Genomic DNA, 17,468 nt, shown 5'->3' on the forward strand with positions numbered 1-17,468 from the left:
ATGCAAGTACAACTCCAACAAAAATACCGCAAGTGACATGATGTGTGAGACAAAGCATGTTCTGTAAAAAATGCATATCTCTTTTAACGCACTTACACTATAGCACATCGTTTCTAAATAATAAATAAAACGAGTTTACAAAACAAAAGGCTTCAAGGAGTTGGTTAATTTTGCCTTTCAAGGGCGATAATTCTAACAAGGAGTTGTCCAACAATTTTGACTCCAGCAGACTTAAGGACCTATCATAAGGATCATTTCATCAACTGAAAGTTTCTATCTATTATAGTTTTCAAGACATTGGCTTGAAAACTACTAAAACATCATTTTTCATCTTTCAAGGGCAAAAACTCAAACAGGGAGTCGTTTGACAACTTTGATCTAACGCAGGTTCTTGTAGGCCATATAATAATAAACATTTCGGTAATCAAAAGAGTATGGCTAAACCTAACGGTTTTGGAGATTTTATGAGACAAGAGGCTCCCAAGAGGCTGAATCGCTAACCTGCTTAAATTTTGCCTTTCAAAGGCAACAAATTTAACAAAGAGTTGTCCAACAATTATGACTCAAGAAAACTTTGGATGGACTTATCTTAAGGATAATTTTAGCAATATTTTTTTTATCTCTCTATCATAGTTTTCAATATACTATAATTAGCTGAAAACTGTAAAAACAACTTTTTGTTCACCTTTAACGGAAATCACTCATACAATGAGTCGTCTGACAACTTTGATCCATGGAGATTTTTGAAGGCCTTATGATAATGATCATTTCAGCAATTGAAAGAATTTGGATAAACCGAACGGTTTTGGAGTTATAATATGCAAAAAAAAAAAACTACTGTCTGACTCCTATGTTCTATTTTTAGTAACAGCAGTCATGTTTTTGACGGATCAAAAAATCCCCACATCAGTTCCATGCAGGATGCTCCAAGAAACATTCTTACAAAGTTTGGTTCAAATTGGTCATGTAGTGTCAGAGGAAAAGATTTTTAAAATAAATAACATTAAAAATAGCCAAAAAAAAAAAATCAAAAATGGCAATAACTCCACCATGGCTTAACAAATTAAAACGAAAATGTTACCACAGATCGATCTCATTCTGCTGAGCATTTTTATCCAGTCATAATTTGGCTTAACATAACGGTTTTTGAGATATTTGTGAAAAACAACGGTCTTAACCCTATGTTCTATTATTAGTAGCAGCGGCCATGTTTTTCGACAGATCAAAACTCTCAAAATCAGCTCTAATCAAGATAGCCAACGGACCATTCATACAAAGTTTGGTTCCAAATGGTCAAGTAATGCCAGAGAAAAAGTAATGAAAAATTGTTTTCGACGACGACGGACGACGACGACGACAGATAACGACGGTCGGCAAGTAGTGGCAATAGCTCAGCTGGCCTTCACTACAGAAGTTTTATGGTGGTCATCACGAACACTTGGATCGTTACTGTGTATCCATCTGCACCATGAAAATGATTTGTTCAATATGTCATAGTTTTCCTTTCCTCTTTTGTCTATCCTAGACTTGGCTTTTATGGGCAACTGTGCGAGTGTTTCTAGAAAAGCAGAGGACGCTTACTCTACCGGTGCACCTGGTCAATGCTCCCAGTTTTTAGTGGAGTCCGAGTTGCTCATTTACTTTTGTTATTTTGTATTTATTGTTTTTTTTTTTTTTTTTTTTTTTGTTATTTTATGTTCTTTGTTGTGTGTGTCTGTTTTCCATGTCTGGTCTTTGTCCCTGGATTACATTATTTTGATTTCCCCTAGAACCTTGGTTCCCTTGATTACACTTTTAATGTATTATCTTTTTTTCTCCATAAGCTTAATTATAATTAAAAGTAGAACGCTATTACTTATTTCTTTTGCAAAATAAAATTTACCTCTTTCAAATCTTTTGTTTCTGTTGGAAGAAGAGGTATCCTGTTAGATAAATAGAAATTAAAGTGTTTCACATTAAGATATCCGTCAAAATATGTGTTAGATGAATATTAGTAAAACTTAATTTATGCATCAATTTCTGTTTCAAACTTCATTTCTACTGACCAAAAAAATGAATAACTATAAAGAATAGATATGTGTACAATTGTTCACAACAAATGGTCCATATAACAATGGGCTTTCTTATCTTTTGAAATATTTCAATCGTCATCGATAAAATTGTTGTATCAACAAAATTTTTCATAAATTTATTTTCTAAGTCAACCTGTTACATGTAACTGTCTATGTCACACGTCTTTCTATAATTTAATAACTTGATAACAAGCGATGATAAAAAGAAAATGGAACCTTTGAATAAATAAGGGCCTTTGACTTACCAGATTAGTTACTCATGAATTGTTCAAAAGCAGATTACCTTTCGTAATTGTTTTGAATTACATAATTCAGCTTTTTATGTATTTGATAGCTGTAGTTATATACGTGTAGTTCAGTATGACCAGTGTTAATGTAAGGATTGTTTTCAATTTTTGGCTATTGGATGTATAACATTTTTTTCTTTACACTTATGATATGAGAAATCAACATTTTTAAGCGTGGATTACTACAGTCAACGTCATCAATCCATGTAATAATTTACACGCATGTGAATACAATATAGTCGTTCCGTGGTTAGGTGGCGTTATTAATATTTCAAGTTAGATTTTATGAAATGTTGTTAAATTACTCTGAACTATTCTGCCTTTCATAGAAAGAATTTTCATTGAAATATTCATTACTGAACAACATACCCTGGTAATTCAATGACAATAATATCGACTTCCTCTTTGAAATCACGTCCCAAATCAGTACTCAGGCCGGTTGAGTTCAGGTAGTTGGTGAAGAAGTCTGGTACATAGCTGTCCTTCATGATTTCATGAAATTTTTTCCTCTCATTTTTGCTTTTAAATATCAAAAGACATTTTACATACGGGTCTCCTTGAGTGTAACTAAAATTAATTTTTGAAATATTTGTCTTGAGAGTTGAATTCATGTTTCTCAACAAAACCGGGTTTGTATTATACTCCTCCACGACTTTATAAAAGATTTGATGTAACTCGTCTTCCTCATTTTGGCTCTTTGTTTCAATGCCCAATGACAAACCAACTTCGTATTCTGAAATAACAAAAAGCATGAATGTCGAACCAAGAACAGTTGCAGCTTGATACAATTCCAAATTTTGATTGTGCTTTAATATTAGATACAGGATGAACATTTGAACAGTGACTTCCTATTTCAAAACGGTTCAAGTCACAGTTCCAGCCTTCGTTCGGTATTATGGCACTTTGGTACAACTACAAAGAGATCTTTTTATTTTTACTCAAGTAATAATCGAGTCATCAGGAAAATGCTTGTTTCTGGCCTTTTGGTATCCTCCTCCCTGAACGGACCTTGTAACAAAAATTAATTCCAACGATTATTTTGTTGTATGAAACCTTGTACCACAATTTTAAGGAGATATTTTCACTTGTACTCAAATTATTGTGTGGACTCGAGGAATGGCTTGCGTTTGCTTCTTTAGGTCCTTAATCATGCAAAGTTTAATTCCCAATCCCCAAAGTCGATCACATTGTTTCTTTTCTGGTATGGTATCTGTAGCACAATTTTTAAAAATCGTATTCATTTGTACTAAACTTATTGTCCGAAAACCAAGAAAAAATTGTTTATGGACCCTTTTTATCCCCATTCCTAAATGGCTAAATTCGCAAATTACAAAATCAATCACAACCTTCCGTTTGTGGTATGGTACCTCATGGTACAATTTCATATAGATCTATACACTTATATTCAAGTTATAATCTCAAAATGTATATGGCAGGCGTATTATGTAGTCCTTTAATCTGAAGAGAGTTAAATAATGATACCATCATCAAACATCAATTATTTATATTTTAGTTTATGAAATCACCACTTTCTACATAAAAAACCTACACCTCTAAAAATTGTACGAATATAAATATGAATATTAACATATTTATTTTAAAAATATCCAAATTGCTTTACAAGCAGTACATGTTGAAATATTTTGTGTGTTTTTTTTTTCTAATGCAACAGTTCTGATATTGTTTGAAAACCTGATAAGTTATCGGAATCTTTCGTCACGCAGTGTTAACCAATCAAACGCACGATATGAGAGACGCTGACGATCAGCTGACTGTTCCTTTACTTGTAGTAATCGCCGCTTTCGTGCTACGAATATATACTCAATACTTTGCACTTATACAAATGTATATGGTATTTGTGATATATGAGTATTACCGACTAAGGGATTTATTTACGTCCTTAGCTATTATTGTTCATGAAAATCACTTATGTACTTTAGTATGCGAAACCTTTTTATATAACTAGCAATTTGTTTTTTAAATATGGATAAAATGCCCACCCCTCCCTTCCCCCCACGGCACCCTTCTCTCTATTTCTAGAGAGTACGCGGAAGAGAGGTTAATTTATTGGAGAAGTTTTATTTCAATACCTTTGATGACAGCGTTTTCATGAAAATCATGTCTGTACATTTAAGTGAAGTTAGTGAAACCTTAAGTGAATGTAATACATCTGTGTACTATTTACAACACGTTAGTCAACATTTTTTCTTTCCAAAAATAATTTAAAGATAAAATTAACAATAAAGTGTTAAACGAACAGTGCAAATCCAGTTTAGATTGTTAATCATTGTAATTCTTCAGTCATCTACATGTTTGACTAACCCGAAATTACGCGGGAAAGTGTGCCATTGCTTGAGAAGAATGTTTTACGGAACAATTTTGTTAGTTATTTTATTATTCAAATTGTGTCTAGCTTTTTGAATGTTTGTGATATTTTATTTCTTACAGTTTTTACTATTTTATTGTATATTGAAACCTGTTCATCATTTGGAACTTATAAGGATTTCCTGTTTCCCGCCTTTAAAAAACTCAAAATCCCATTCAGCAATATTTTGTAATGAAATTTTGGTGAATAGTCTTCAATTTTAGAATTTGAGATTTTACAATTCAGATTTTTGGGATTTCATACATAAAAATGGGGGGCTCAGTTTTCATAATTTCCTTTGATAATTTTTGATATGGGGCAATATAGGGAACATTTTTATAGATATGTTATGGTATTGTTGAAGTCATATCTTAGGAATTTTAACACGTACATGTACATGTATGTATTAATTTATTACATGCATGCAGGGGGGATTCAGGCGGATTCGTGTGCCCCTCCCTAAAAATAATTTTCAAAGCATGGATTGTCAGGGGTAGATTTAGGTGGTTTAAGGTTGAAACTTTAAATTTCGTTCTAATTTTACCACAAAAGATATCTACATTGCACCCACTCTAGAAGAATATTTCGAAAATTTAACCTAAAAAAATTAACTTTGTAAGAAACTATACTTTAATGTTCTTTCTTGGGTAAAATTAATTTTTTTAACTTCTTAATTTTACTGCAAAATTACAATTTCCACAGTTCAAGTTCATTACATTTGTACATGTGCATTTTGTACGTCAGTGTCCTCCCCATAATTTTTAAATAGCAGTGCTTACTGGCATAGCACAGCTCTTTTGGCCTTCCTCCAAAATTATAGTGCAGTACCCATAGCTCATTCTTACTAAAATTAGTTACTGATAGCACAGTGCTAAAGAGTAATCAAGGGAACCAAGGTTATAGCGGTAATCAAAAGGATGTAATCCAGGGACAAAGACCGGACATCGAAAACAGACATACACAACATCAATCATGCTAAGAATTATAGCATGTCTGTCTGTCTGTCTGTTCATCCCTTGATTGTTGTCATATAAAGACTTTAGAAGTTATTGCATGATCTTCGAATTCGACACAAAAAAATGCTTGTCTGTCTGTGCATTTGTGTTTCCAATAACCCGACTGACCCTAATGTTTTATGGTGTTAAACAAAAAACCATTGAAACCGGATTTTCGGCATTTTCGTCATAGAATTTTTACTTGAATCACTTTTCTCCCTAATGTGGAGGTTATTGGATGGCAGCATTGCTGCAGCATTTTAATTAATCTGATGTAGGAAGTTCTTGCAAGTTGTACATGGAAATACATGTTACAACGGTGTCTTAATTGTGTCGGAAAAAAGCAGTAGGTCTCGATGTCCTGCAAATAAAAAAAATCATTCCCCAGAGTATCATTTAATCATATAATTTCCATTTAGGTACCAATTTTCTTTATCTTAATTAGTAATCTAAATGTGTGCTGTCAATCAAGAACTTTGTACCGTCTACAATACACATTTTTTATAAAGGTCATTAGTTTTCATACATTATATGGACCGGATTTGAAGGAAATGTACATTTGACCCCCATACTTTGTGGTGAAAACATGCAGTTCTTTGCTTTGGCCGCCACTCTTTAGTAAGCTCAAGTTATGACGCGATGTCCTATGTACAATGTAGTGCCTATTCTCTGTAATTTATGTTCCATTGCATTGTGTGGGAGTTACACCCCTTTAATCTCAGAACAGGGGAAAGTGTATACTTTTGGTGGCAAATAGAAATATTTTTTTCTTTTGTTCTGGTCCCGTGCAGGTCCGGGTGTCAAAAGAATAGGCCTGCAGCAGCGCTAAGCTTGTCGTAAAAGGCGACTAAATAGTGCTCAGGAACCTAGCCGGGGGCTAGGCGCTCTGCCCACAGAGCAACTGGGATTTGTGCCCCAAGTGGTGGAATGGGGTACCCCTGGCATGTTACATGCTGGGGTTGTCAGGCTATAAAACGGAAAACATGACCGCAAACCATAGTGGTTCACCGTGTTAGGAAAGATGCCACGTTCCCCGCACGTTAAAGAACCTTGTTGTGGTATTCGATATGAGTAGGAACCTTTGCGCTCCGCCACAGGAGGCTAAATTGCCCGACCTTACGCATCCCCTCTTTTTCTAGTGGCAATCAAAATTTGTCGACCCTATTATTCTTGTGTCCCATCCCTTTTTTCACTGCATCATCATTTCATGTTCATTTTATCATCCATTTCATGTTCATCGTCTGAATATAGCTGAAATATTGCTGCTCAGACGTTAACCCCCAATTATCAATCAATCAATTCTTTTGTTCTGAGATTCAATTATTGGTGGGGAAAAAGACATGGTAATGCCGTCCGTCCGCGTTTTACATGTATGTATTATTTTATGTAATGCTCGTATCAAGTAAGTTTGTTTTGGGTATCAAGCCTTATTATGAAAGAGTAATCAAGGGAACCAAGGTTATAGCGGTAATCAAAAGAATGTAATCCAGGGACAAAGACCAGACATGGAAAACAGACATACACAACAAAGAACATAAAGTAACTAAAATTATACATACAAAGTAACAAAAGTAAATGAGCAACTCGGACTCCACTAAAACCTGGGAGCATGGACCAGGTGCACCGGTAGGTTAAGCGTCCTCTGCTTTTCTAGAAACACCCGCCGAGTTGCTCATAAAAAGTCAAGTCCGGGGTAGACAAACGAGGAAAGGTAAACTATGACCCGTTGAATAAATCAGTTTTCATGGTGCTGAAAAGTTACAGATTAAGGTTGACTTTGGTTACAGTTGATTGATTTTTATGGAAGTTATGACCCTAGGACTTAGAAAACTTCAGTGAATTCACAGTTTTTTTGTACTTTTTTTGTAATGCTTTTACCAATTGATTTATATTTTGTATATACATTTTGTAGTCTTACTATAATAATTTCTTACTTTGGTTATGGTTGAATGATTTTTACCGGAGTTACGGCCCTTGGACTTAGAAAATCTCAGTGAATTTACAGTTATCCACACTTTTTTGTAATGATTTTACCAATTGATTCGATCTTTTGAATGTAGTCTTACTATGAGAAATTACAGATGAAGTTTGACTAATTATGGCTCTTGCACTTACAAATAATGCAGAAAATTTCTATGACGCCAAAAAAATGTGTGTGTTTACTGTCATATGGTGAAAAAAATAGGGTCGGTAGGTCGATTTTTTTATGTCACCGTTGTTGTTTAATACGATAAATACCGGTACCGGTCATGGAAAAAGCAGGAATTTCCGGAATTTCAGAAAAAAATTAAAGTCGGTCGGGTGACCATAAACACATTTTTTTTTATTTTGTTTCGGCCTGAATTTAGTTTTCTACACCTTTTTTGGCTGTTCTTTTACTAATATATGCCATGCATGTTGACACAGTGTATAAATTTACTTAATTTTACTTGCAGATATTTCAAGCCATTGTGAAACCACTTTTATTATTTATTATCAAGACATTTACTGATAAGAGTTAAACAAAGGTATGTTACTTATCATAAGAACTATTTATGATTTTTGGTCAGTGGAGATGCATTGTAAGAAATTACATTTCTATGCTGTTAATTGCTTAAAAAGTGCATAGAAATATTTACCCTCTTAATTTTACTGTAAAATTAAGAGGTTCAATAATATTATGCATTTTTTTATTTGTCTGTCCGTCCGTCCCTTTGACTGTTTTATAAGATACTTTAGGATATATTGTAGGATCTTCAAACTCAAAAATAAAATTCTTGTCTGTCTCTGCATACCCTAAGGGCCTCCAGGTAAAAACTTAAGAATTTAGTAGGTTTTTTTCCTAACTTAGTAGTAGAATTGCTTAGTATAAAATACTGATCAAGTTTGCATTTCAGTGAGATCTGATTATTTACATTGAAGACCAAGTTGTTATTACCCCTAACATTTTTTTCTATGAACTTTGAACATTAAAGAATAATTATGAAGGGTGTTGTGGAGTCTAGGCACAACATGGCAGGGTATTATTTAATTTTCATTTAGATTCCCATTTTCAGTTTCTTTAGGAGTAATTCTAAATATGCATTGGCTATCACGTAAATACATTTTACACATAGGTCAATAGTTTTCATGCGTTATTTAGACAGAATATGAAGGAAAGTGTAACTTAGTCTGCAAATTTTTTTCAATCCATTTTTGAATGTCTTGCTGCAATTTTTACACTCTAAAAAGCAAAATTAAGGAGTATGTGAATACAGAAATCACAATTTCAATCCATTTAATTTTACACCTGTGTTTTTGTAAGCATTTAATTTGTCTGACCAGTTCCAGCTGAAACTGGGATTGTTAAACATTTGATCACTATCAAAATAAATAGCTATGTTCAACTAGAGTGTTGTTTCAATATGTTCCCTAATAGTTCAAGGTATTACATTTTCTGGTGTTTAAAGTTGTGCTACCCACCTTTTTTCAATTGTAAGCACTAAGTTATCACATGCCATGTACAATGTAGTCGTGCATATTCTAAGGAATTTTGCGGGAGTTATACCCCTTAATCTCAGATTAGGAGGCCAAAAAAACTTTAGTTTTGTTTTGAGAGTCAACTATTGGTGGGAAATGTATAGGAAATCTAGACTTCATGGAGTTAGATCTAGGAAATACTCAAAATATTTATACAAATGTATGACTTGCATGTTGATACTAACAGTATATGAATTAATTGATTTTTTGTAAAACCAGGTTTTTTTTTATTTTTGTACAAAACATTTACTGACAAGTATTGAATAAAGATATGTTCCTTATCACAAACGAGCTATTTAAGTAATATGGACGTGCATTGTAAGAAAGTGCACTATAATAATCTTATTCGATTAAAATTACTCATTTTTTAAAATTTTTACTGTTTACACAGGTCAAGTCTATTGATGTTTACCATTAATAAATAGTTCACTTGATTTCTATAGGATTATGAAAAAATTCTTATTATGGCAAAATTCAACCTATAAGATATCCATATTTCTTGTAGGACTGATCAGGTAAAAGAAATAGTCAATTGAATATAATAAAAACAAAAACAAAAAAAAACATGTCCCATTTTAATATCAAATCCCCCCCGTGTCAAGCTAAAAACATACCAAAAACACATGGTTTCTATTTTTTTTTTACATTTACTCGAGCTTCTCCTTTAACGTGAGCACTCCTACAAGCAATATGGTAATTATATTATAGGTTAAAATTTTGCATCTGGGTTAATGAGAAACTTCCATTTTTTTCGGCAAATGGTATCAGAATTTCGTATCATGCTAGAACTGTGTTTGCAAATTTGAAATAATCTATGAAAATCTGATTTTTAGCTCACCTTGCCAATGGCCAGGTGAGCTATTGCCATCACTTGGCGTCCGTCGTCGTCGTCGTTAACAATTATACAAAACTATTCTCCTATGAAACTACTTAACTGATTAAAACCAAACTTAGTATAAATGTATTTTGGGGTATCTTGCATAGAACTGATGTAGGGATTTTTGATTCGTTGAAAAACATGGCCACTGTTACTAAAAATAGAACATAGGGGTTACACAGTGTTTCTTGGGTATCCTGTATAGAACTGATGTGGGGATTTTTTATTCCTCGAAAACATGGCCGCCGTTACTAAAAATAGAAAATAGGGGTTAGACAGTAGTTTTTTCGCATATATCTCCAAAACCGTTAGGTTTAGCTATATTCTGACACGGGTTAAAGTGTTTAGCATAATAAGATCTATTTCTTGTCAAATTTTGGTTTTTAATCTCTTTAGACATGTTGGAGTTATTGCCCTTTTTCAACGATTTTTGCCATTTTTAATGTTATTCCTTTCAAAAATCTTCTCCTCTGGAACTACTTACATGTAACCAATTTAAACCAAACTTGGTTTGAATGTTCCTTGGGGTATCTTGCATAGAACTGATGTGGGGATTTTTAATTCTTTGAAAATTATGATCGCCATTACTAATAATAGGACATAGGGGTCAGACAGTAGTTTTTCGCAAACCAGTGAGGTTTAGCCAAATTCTTTCAGTAGCTCACTATTAGGACTATAAAAGTCTTCAGGGTTAAAAGTTTTCATATGACTCCTTGACAGAAGAAAAATGACTTTTTTAACCGTTTTCAGTCAATATCTTGAAAACTATGATAGATTAAAAGAAACTTTCAATTGTTGAAATTATCCTTATGATAAGCCCTACCAAAGACTTTAGAGACAAAGGACAACTTCCTGTTCAATTTATTGCCCTTTGAAAGGCCCACTTTAACCAGGTGGGCGATTCAGATTCCTGGGAGCCTGCCTCTTGTTAAGATTTGTTTTCATTATCCTATAGAAATAAAATGGTCTATATCACCCTCTTGGGTTTTATTTCAACTCTTTTAAATCCGAACTAAAAACAACTCGTTATCCTTAGTAATAATAACTAGTTATTCGTTTCTACATAAAAATGCCAAGTTAAATACATCCATGCAAGCACACATTCAAATCAACCGAAATAAGCCCTACCATTGACACTTAAATATACTGACTGAAAACAAAAATGATTGTCTAATGGTATAGTGTTACTGTTGCCAGACACTTAGTTTCAGAGGTTGGAAAAAGCAGTGACTCTGGACAATGACACATTTCAGCTGAAACTATAATGAATTAAGCTCTTAAAAAGTTTAAAACGTTTTAAACTTCCCATTCACAGAGAACCAAACAAAATAATATCTTCCATCTAAAAAGAATCATAGAATAACTAATTCACACGCAACTGACTCAACTATATATTGATCATAGACCATGAGAACCAGTACAGTAAAATCCATACAAAAACCGGTATTGCTCTTGAGGGATTCTAGTCCAAACGACTTTTCCATCTATGCATAATTAATTCTTATCGGCCCAAATAACGGAAAAAAATAATAGAACTCGTTGAAATTGTTCTAGGGTGCTATGGCCACACTTGTTTGTTAGAAAAGAATACATAGAAAGAAAGATAACTCTGTTTCTCTTGAAAGTTTACTAATAGTTTTATCATATTGTATCCTGGCCATATAGTGTCATGAAAATCTGTTCGGTATTGTCAGACTAGTTGCGATGAGAAAAAAGAGGAACAAAGGATGGACTGAAGGACACATAAAAAATGTTAGTACCCCAATAAAAAAATCCTTAACTTTGTTGCTAGGGAAATATTTCTGACAAAAATTACAAAGTCCAACCATCACCCAGTTCCGGAATATTTCATGAAAATCAAGACCCTATGATCTTGCAGACCATCATTATGTGTAGAAACATTCTGCAAAATTTTTTTAGATGTAGTTCAAAAATTGTACGAGGAGATAGCCGGACAAGCCATGATCATGTATAATACGAACGGACGGACAGGGGGTATGCTGTAGTTGAGTTTCTAGGGATAACCTCTAAACAGTGCCATTAAATCCAAAAATATGAAATATGTTCTTATTAACTAATAATAATAATAACTAAAATAAATCGAAGCAGAAAACAAAATCCAACACTATAAAGTTCGACCGTGTAATATCCGAGTGTCATAGGTGTTTCAGTAAATTTTGGTTGACAATTTAACACGTCGGGGCCACTTTTGTTAAAATTGGGTACGGGAGTGCGGCTGGAGTTGGAACCCCCTCCCCCCTACCCCAATGCCTATACTTGTCTAGCAAGAAAATTCGTCCCATTCATACATTGTTCAGTGCAAAATACATACCTGTTCATATATTCTACCACATCAAATTCAATTAAGAGAAGATAAGAGAAGACACTAATTGAAGATTGATTGATGATAATAGAAGAGTTTGTATAAGCAAAAATTTGAATTTAAATTTGAGAAATATGACCCATTGATATAATACAGCTCAGTAATACCAACCCATTCACATAAAAAAATAGAAAATTTATGACCCAATCATATTTTTCAACTCTGTAAAACAGACCCATTACAGCCGCACGTCTGTATATACAGGTATATAGTAAGTGACCCCCGCCCCACCCCCGTGCAATTCAAAGTATATTTCATGACAGAAAGAAAGTATAACTCTTATGCTGGTCCACATGCAGTGGCATAGACCCAGTGGTTTTTTATGTACAAAAATGGCAATCAAATGCAAATACATGTATTGTAAATTTTGGTATACTGTTCACTTGATGCAGAGTTGGAGTGCATAAATGTTTTAAATCATTCAATTTTGAATACCTTAGAATTTGATTTTAAAAAATATGGGAATAAAAAGTGTGTGTGTGTGTGTGTTTTTTTTTATGTTCGCATCGAGGAAAACGGTTGACATGAAAAATAATGATAGGTTTTAATCGATATAATATCTTAACTTTTTTTACTTAATGCAAAAAAAAAAACAGAAAACATACGTTAAACGTGTTGTAAGTTCTTGGTCTGTTTAGTTTTTTCTTATATTTTATTGCTTGTGGTAGGGGTACAGGGATATTGATCCATCTGGTTCAACCGTTTTAATTTTAATAGCATAAGGGATTACAAGCTTACCTTTGTGTGTGTACTTTTCGTCATGATAACGACTACTAAATATCTTATTTTTTTTAAATGCAAGGCTTGTTATGAGAGCTCCGGTATGAAATTTAAATATCAAAATGTTCTTTATTAAATTGCCCGTACTAACGGGCATAGATTGTTTGAAAAAAAAATTACAGTATAGTTGCATGTGAAAGCTGCTACCTATTACTTCTCTAGAAAACATACTATAAAGTAACAAATTTAATACCAACAACTGCTTAGCTTTTAGTGGATGACTATCTCATTGTTAATCATACCAATCTACTATTTTTATGTTTAGCATTATTATATTTGTAAAAACATAGTGATAATATTCTGATAACTAATTGATTAATTTAGTACTATGACAGGAACTTATGTATTTCAGGACAAGCTCGATGAACAAACCGTGATTTGTACTAGTTCGAAAATATTGTTCGGGTCTTTTTTGTGCTAGTAAAATTATTATTTCCTGGTGTAAGCATATACATTTTGTAAGACACATTATTCTAAACCTGTCTACAATTATAGAAAGAAAACTTAATCTGGCAAAATCTTACTAACATATATTTGTCATTAGCTACCTCTATAAGTTTTATCCACTTTCTAAACCATCAAAGCGCCAGGCAGGTACATGTATTATTTCTTGCGTTGCTTTGTTACAGTGATTTAGATGTGTGTGGAGATTTTAGAAAGCATACGTCTTATTGACAAAAATTGAAATTACCGTGCAAATCATTTCCTTGTCCATTGAAATTCCTTGCCATGACAATGTTAGAGAAGGCGAAAGATCTTCTTGTCAATCGATCTAGAAAAATGAAATGGTAACATTAATGTTGCGAATTGCAGATGAATCATGTAGGAAACGATAGCTAGGTTTGAATTCTAAATCAGGTAATCGCATGTAAACCAAGTGTCTGTAGACACCATCGTAGTCGCAGACGGCTATAGCACCTTACCATTATATAAAATCGCATTTTTTGACAAAATATTATGTAACAGACTTACAAACGTACAGTTATATGACACTATGACAAACAGTTTTACTGTTTGACAAACAACACACAGTTGAGGCAAACAGACAATTGACCGCAATGGAAAGCTTACACAAGATACAACTATTAACTAATAAAAAAAACTAAATGTATATTATTTATCATTACCTTGAAGGGTTGCTGAAATTTTCGTGACAAAAATAATGATCCCTAATAAAAAAGGGAAGTTAATATGCGGTTGAGCCAAAAACTTTCAACCCATCCAACTGAAGGTGATAACTAACTATAAAATCGTTCCAAAAATGTTTCCAAGGTTCATGCAATGAAAATTTACAAAATTATCCAAAAGCAATATAACAGTACTACAAACAAGACGAAGAAGCATGATCTAGTTAAAACGGACAAACCAACAACTTGGCATGCTAAATCTATGTACCAATACAAAATTCATCGTTTTTATGAAGGGTTACCGAAATTCATGTCTTTGTGGTTTTAGTTGGAAACCGATTTGATTGAATTTGCACATCGAATTTCTATGGATCTCATGAAAAATTGTTGAGATTGTTTCGGGGTAAAAAAAAGAAAAACTATTGAAAGCTTTAAAACCATTAATTGCAACGTTACAACAAACAGAACGTCAATGCGAGACTGAGCTCAAACAAGGAAAAATTCTTATCAAGGACGAAAACCAAGTTTTAGTCATTAATAACAGTTTTATTGAGCTTGTTTACAAACAAACACACGTATGACAATACATCAAACTAAATGACTTAATCATCTCATTACAAAAAACAATGCATCAAACATGTAGTTGATGCGCAATTAATTTATCTTACAAATGATACAAAATATCAAGCTTGAGCTGTTCGTCAAATTCTAAAGGTTTCTAGAGTATGAAAATCTTACACAACCTTGAAAAGGCAAAACAAAAAGCAGTCCAGGTAGATTATTAAAGATAGAGCTTTTCTATACACAATGATCTCATTTTCTTGATAAATTGCAACGTCCACAAAATGTTGATTGTTCAAAAGCATAAAATGTCCGGAAAATCGACGCAAAACACTACTGCAAATATCAGTGTTGTTATTTACTGTATACTACCGTCTAAGCGTTAATTCAATTCAGAAAAGGTTATCATGTGGTTGAACCATTTTACGGAACAAATGGGGTGTAAACGAACGTAATTTGACGAAATACGCCCCAACAGCAGCTAATGCGACAAAGCATGAAATTATGGAGAAATGCATTTTTTTTATTTGGTGCAGGTTGAAATTAATTGCAAATAGCCATTTACTTTTGCTTTCTATCTTTATTGGAAATCTTTTTAAAACGTTACAACCCATTTGTAAATATAAGATTAAGATGCATATGTTTGTGCAATCCTACCAATATTCACTTTAATGCAGAAGTACATGAAGAGTTCAGATAATAAGTCAAGCGCTCGGCTTTTTATATTGAACACTCGAATCGACAATCCGAGGACGGGCTTGTCTGTGGTTTATATACATATATATATTTTTTCCTATTTTTAAACCATTGAACATAAGAGTCCGATAAATTTTATCTCTTTTGTAAAATTGAATGAATAATTCGTAGTAAATCACTTATTACAATGTATTACTATTATGGCAGGAAAATGACTTTGTGTAGAACTACGTGTCAGAACAATCTATGAATAATTGACTTATAAACATATTCAAATATGAAAGAAAAAACATTATATAGTTTTGTCAACCTACAAAAGGGGTGGATTCAGAATTTGACAGGAAGCGCAGTGACTGGACACATAAAAAGATTTTAAGAGTGAATGCATGTTTAAATATTTTTGTAGTGTAGACTTTGTGCAACTTCAGATGCAGCAGTCTACTCTGGAAACAGAAGTTGCAAATCTAATAAAAGAATGTGTCATGAAACTACTGACACAAGTTTCCTTACTCAATAAAAGATTCAATAAAATGTGAAATGTTGTCTTGGAAAAACGGCTGCGGAAAGCGGAAATGTGGCAGAGTGGAATTTAACCAGGAATTGACTGTGGATATAATATTCTATATATTTATGTATTGTATTTTATTTATTATATGATATATGATTTGAGATTAATAAACGAATGGTTTATATGTTTAATAAAACTTACTCACATTTTTATTAAAATGTATACATATTGTTACTTGTATCAGTGTAATTGATAATCATTTACTTTGACTGATGGATTTACCTATCAGCTGATGAGCTATTTATAGAACTCTTTATTTCTCTTTTATTTATTGGTCAATTCAGGTCACATGTACTTTAAAATTCTCTTTGGGGTTTCCTTTGGAATGTGAGTATTATTCTCTTTGAGTTTGCTGAGCTAGATGGCAGACATATTGATTTCCTTGAGATTTTTATAACTTAGTCTATAGTTTCTGCCTAGTATTTCAACATAAATCTACTTTGGAAGTTTAGTTGTATTGCTGAGTTTCTGGAACTTGTATTTGAGGTTTGTTTCTATATTTCTAGCACTTTATCCCACTAAAATAACTTTGTCTTAATTGAGCAGCTAGTATGAGGTTGAATGTTTAGTTTTTTAATTTGAGAATGAATTTGCAGTATGAAAATGAACTGAGTGAATGAGTAAAATCTATTTAAACCATTTAAAGAGACTAAATGATATAAAGGATTATAAATATTTAAAATAGTTAATAATTGAGCTATTAAACCAAAAGTTTCAAAAAAGACAAATCTTGAATGAATGTGATTTCTTATAAATAAATAGGATATAAATAATTGATTAAATGGTTAAATTTTAATATGTTAAATAATATTTTTATTTAATGATGTACTCAAAGTGTTTGGTGTTTGTAATTAATCTTATTATTGTTCCATGAACACATCAGTTATGAAACATATATTTGCTTCAGGTTTTGTATGATGTGTCATACTGTATTATACCAGACAGTTAACCTGACCTTTTCATCTATTTGAGAGGTAAGCAGTATGTTGTGTTTTTATTATAATTTTTTGTGTTAACATACTATTTGTGGCAATGTTTGGCAAACTTATGTTTTGCTGTTATTTTAAATCTTACATGTTGCATACAATTAATAGAGTATAAGAGATCTGTACAGAATACTACTATGTCAGAAGTTACAAAACTATATTGGTATGAGATTTATGTCAATCATGAATAATTATAATTCATACATGTAGACGCAAGATATATTGAGTCTTAGAGACAGACAAATACAGAAAACATAATATATATTTTATTCT

The 17,468-nt window shown here is 32.7% G+C and overlaps 1 protein-coding gene across 1 annotated transcript in view; it reads right to left on the bottom strand.

Annotated features, from left to right (window-relative positions):
• Positions 1–14,031, bottom strand: part of LOC148619661 (uncharacterized) — a 76,837-nt gene extending 62,806 nt beyond the window's left edge. The window contains exons 1-3 of the mRNA XM_088579818.1: positions 13,949–14,031; positions 2,729–3,092; positions 1,883–1,922 (exon numbers count right to left, since the gene is read on the bottom strand). The gene's annotated coding sequence lies outside the window, so the exon portion shown is untranslated. The remainder of the gene's footprint in view (positions 1–1,882; positions 1,923–2,728; positions 3,093–13,948) is intronic.
• Between the last annotated feature and the right edge of the window lie 3,437 nt (positions 14,032–17,468).

This window comes from Perna viridis, chromosome 4, assembly GCF_037379345.1.
Source record: "Perna viridis isolate PV_CMFRI_1.1 ecotype Kerala chromosome 4, ASM3737934v1, whole genome shotgun sequence".
In the NCBI taxonomy this organism is placed as follows: domain Eukaryota; kingdom Metazoa; phylum Mollusca; class Bivalvia; order Mytilida; family Mytilidae; genus Perna; species Perna viridis.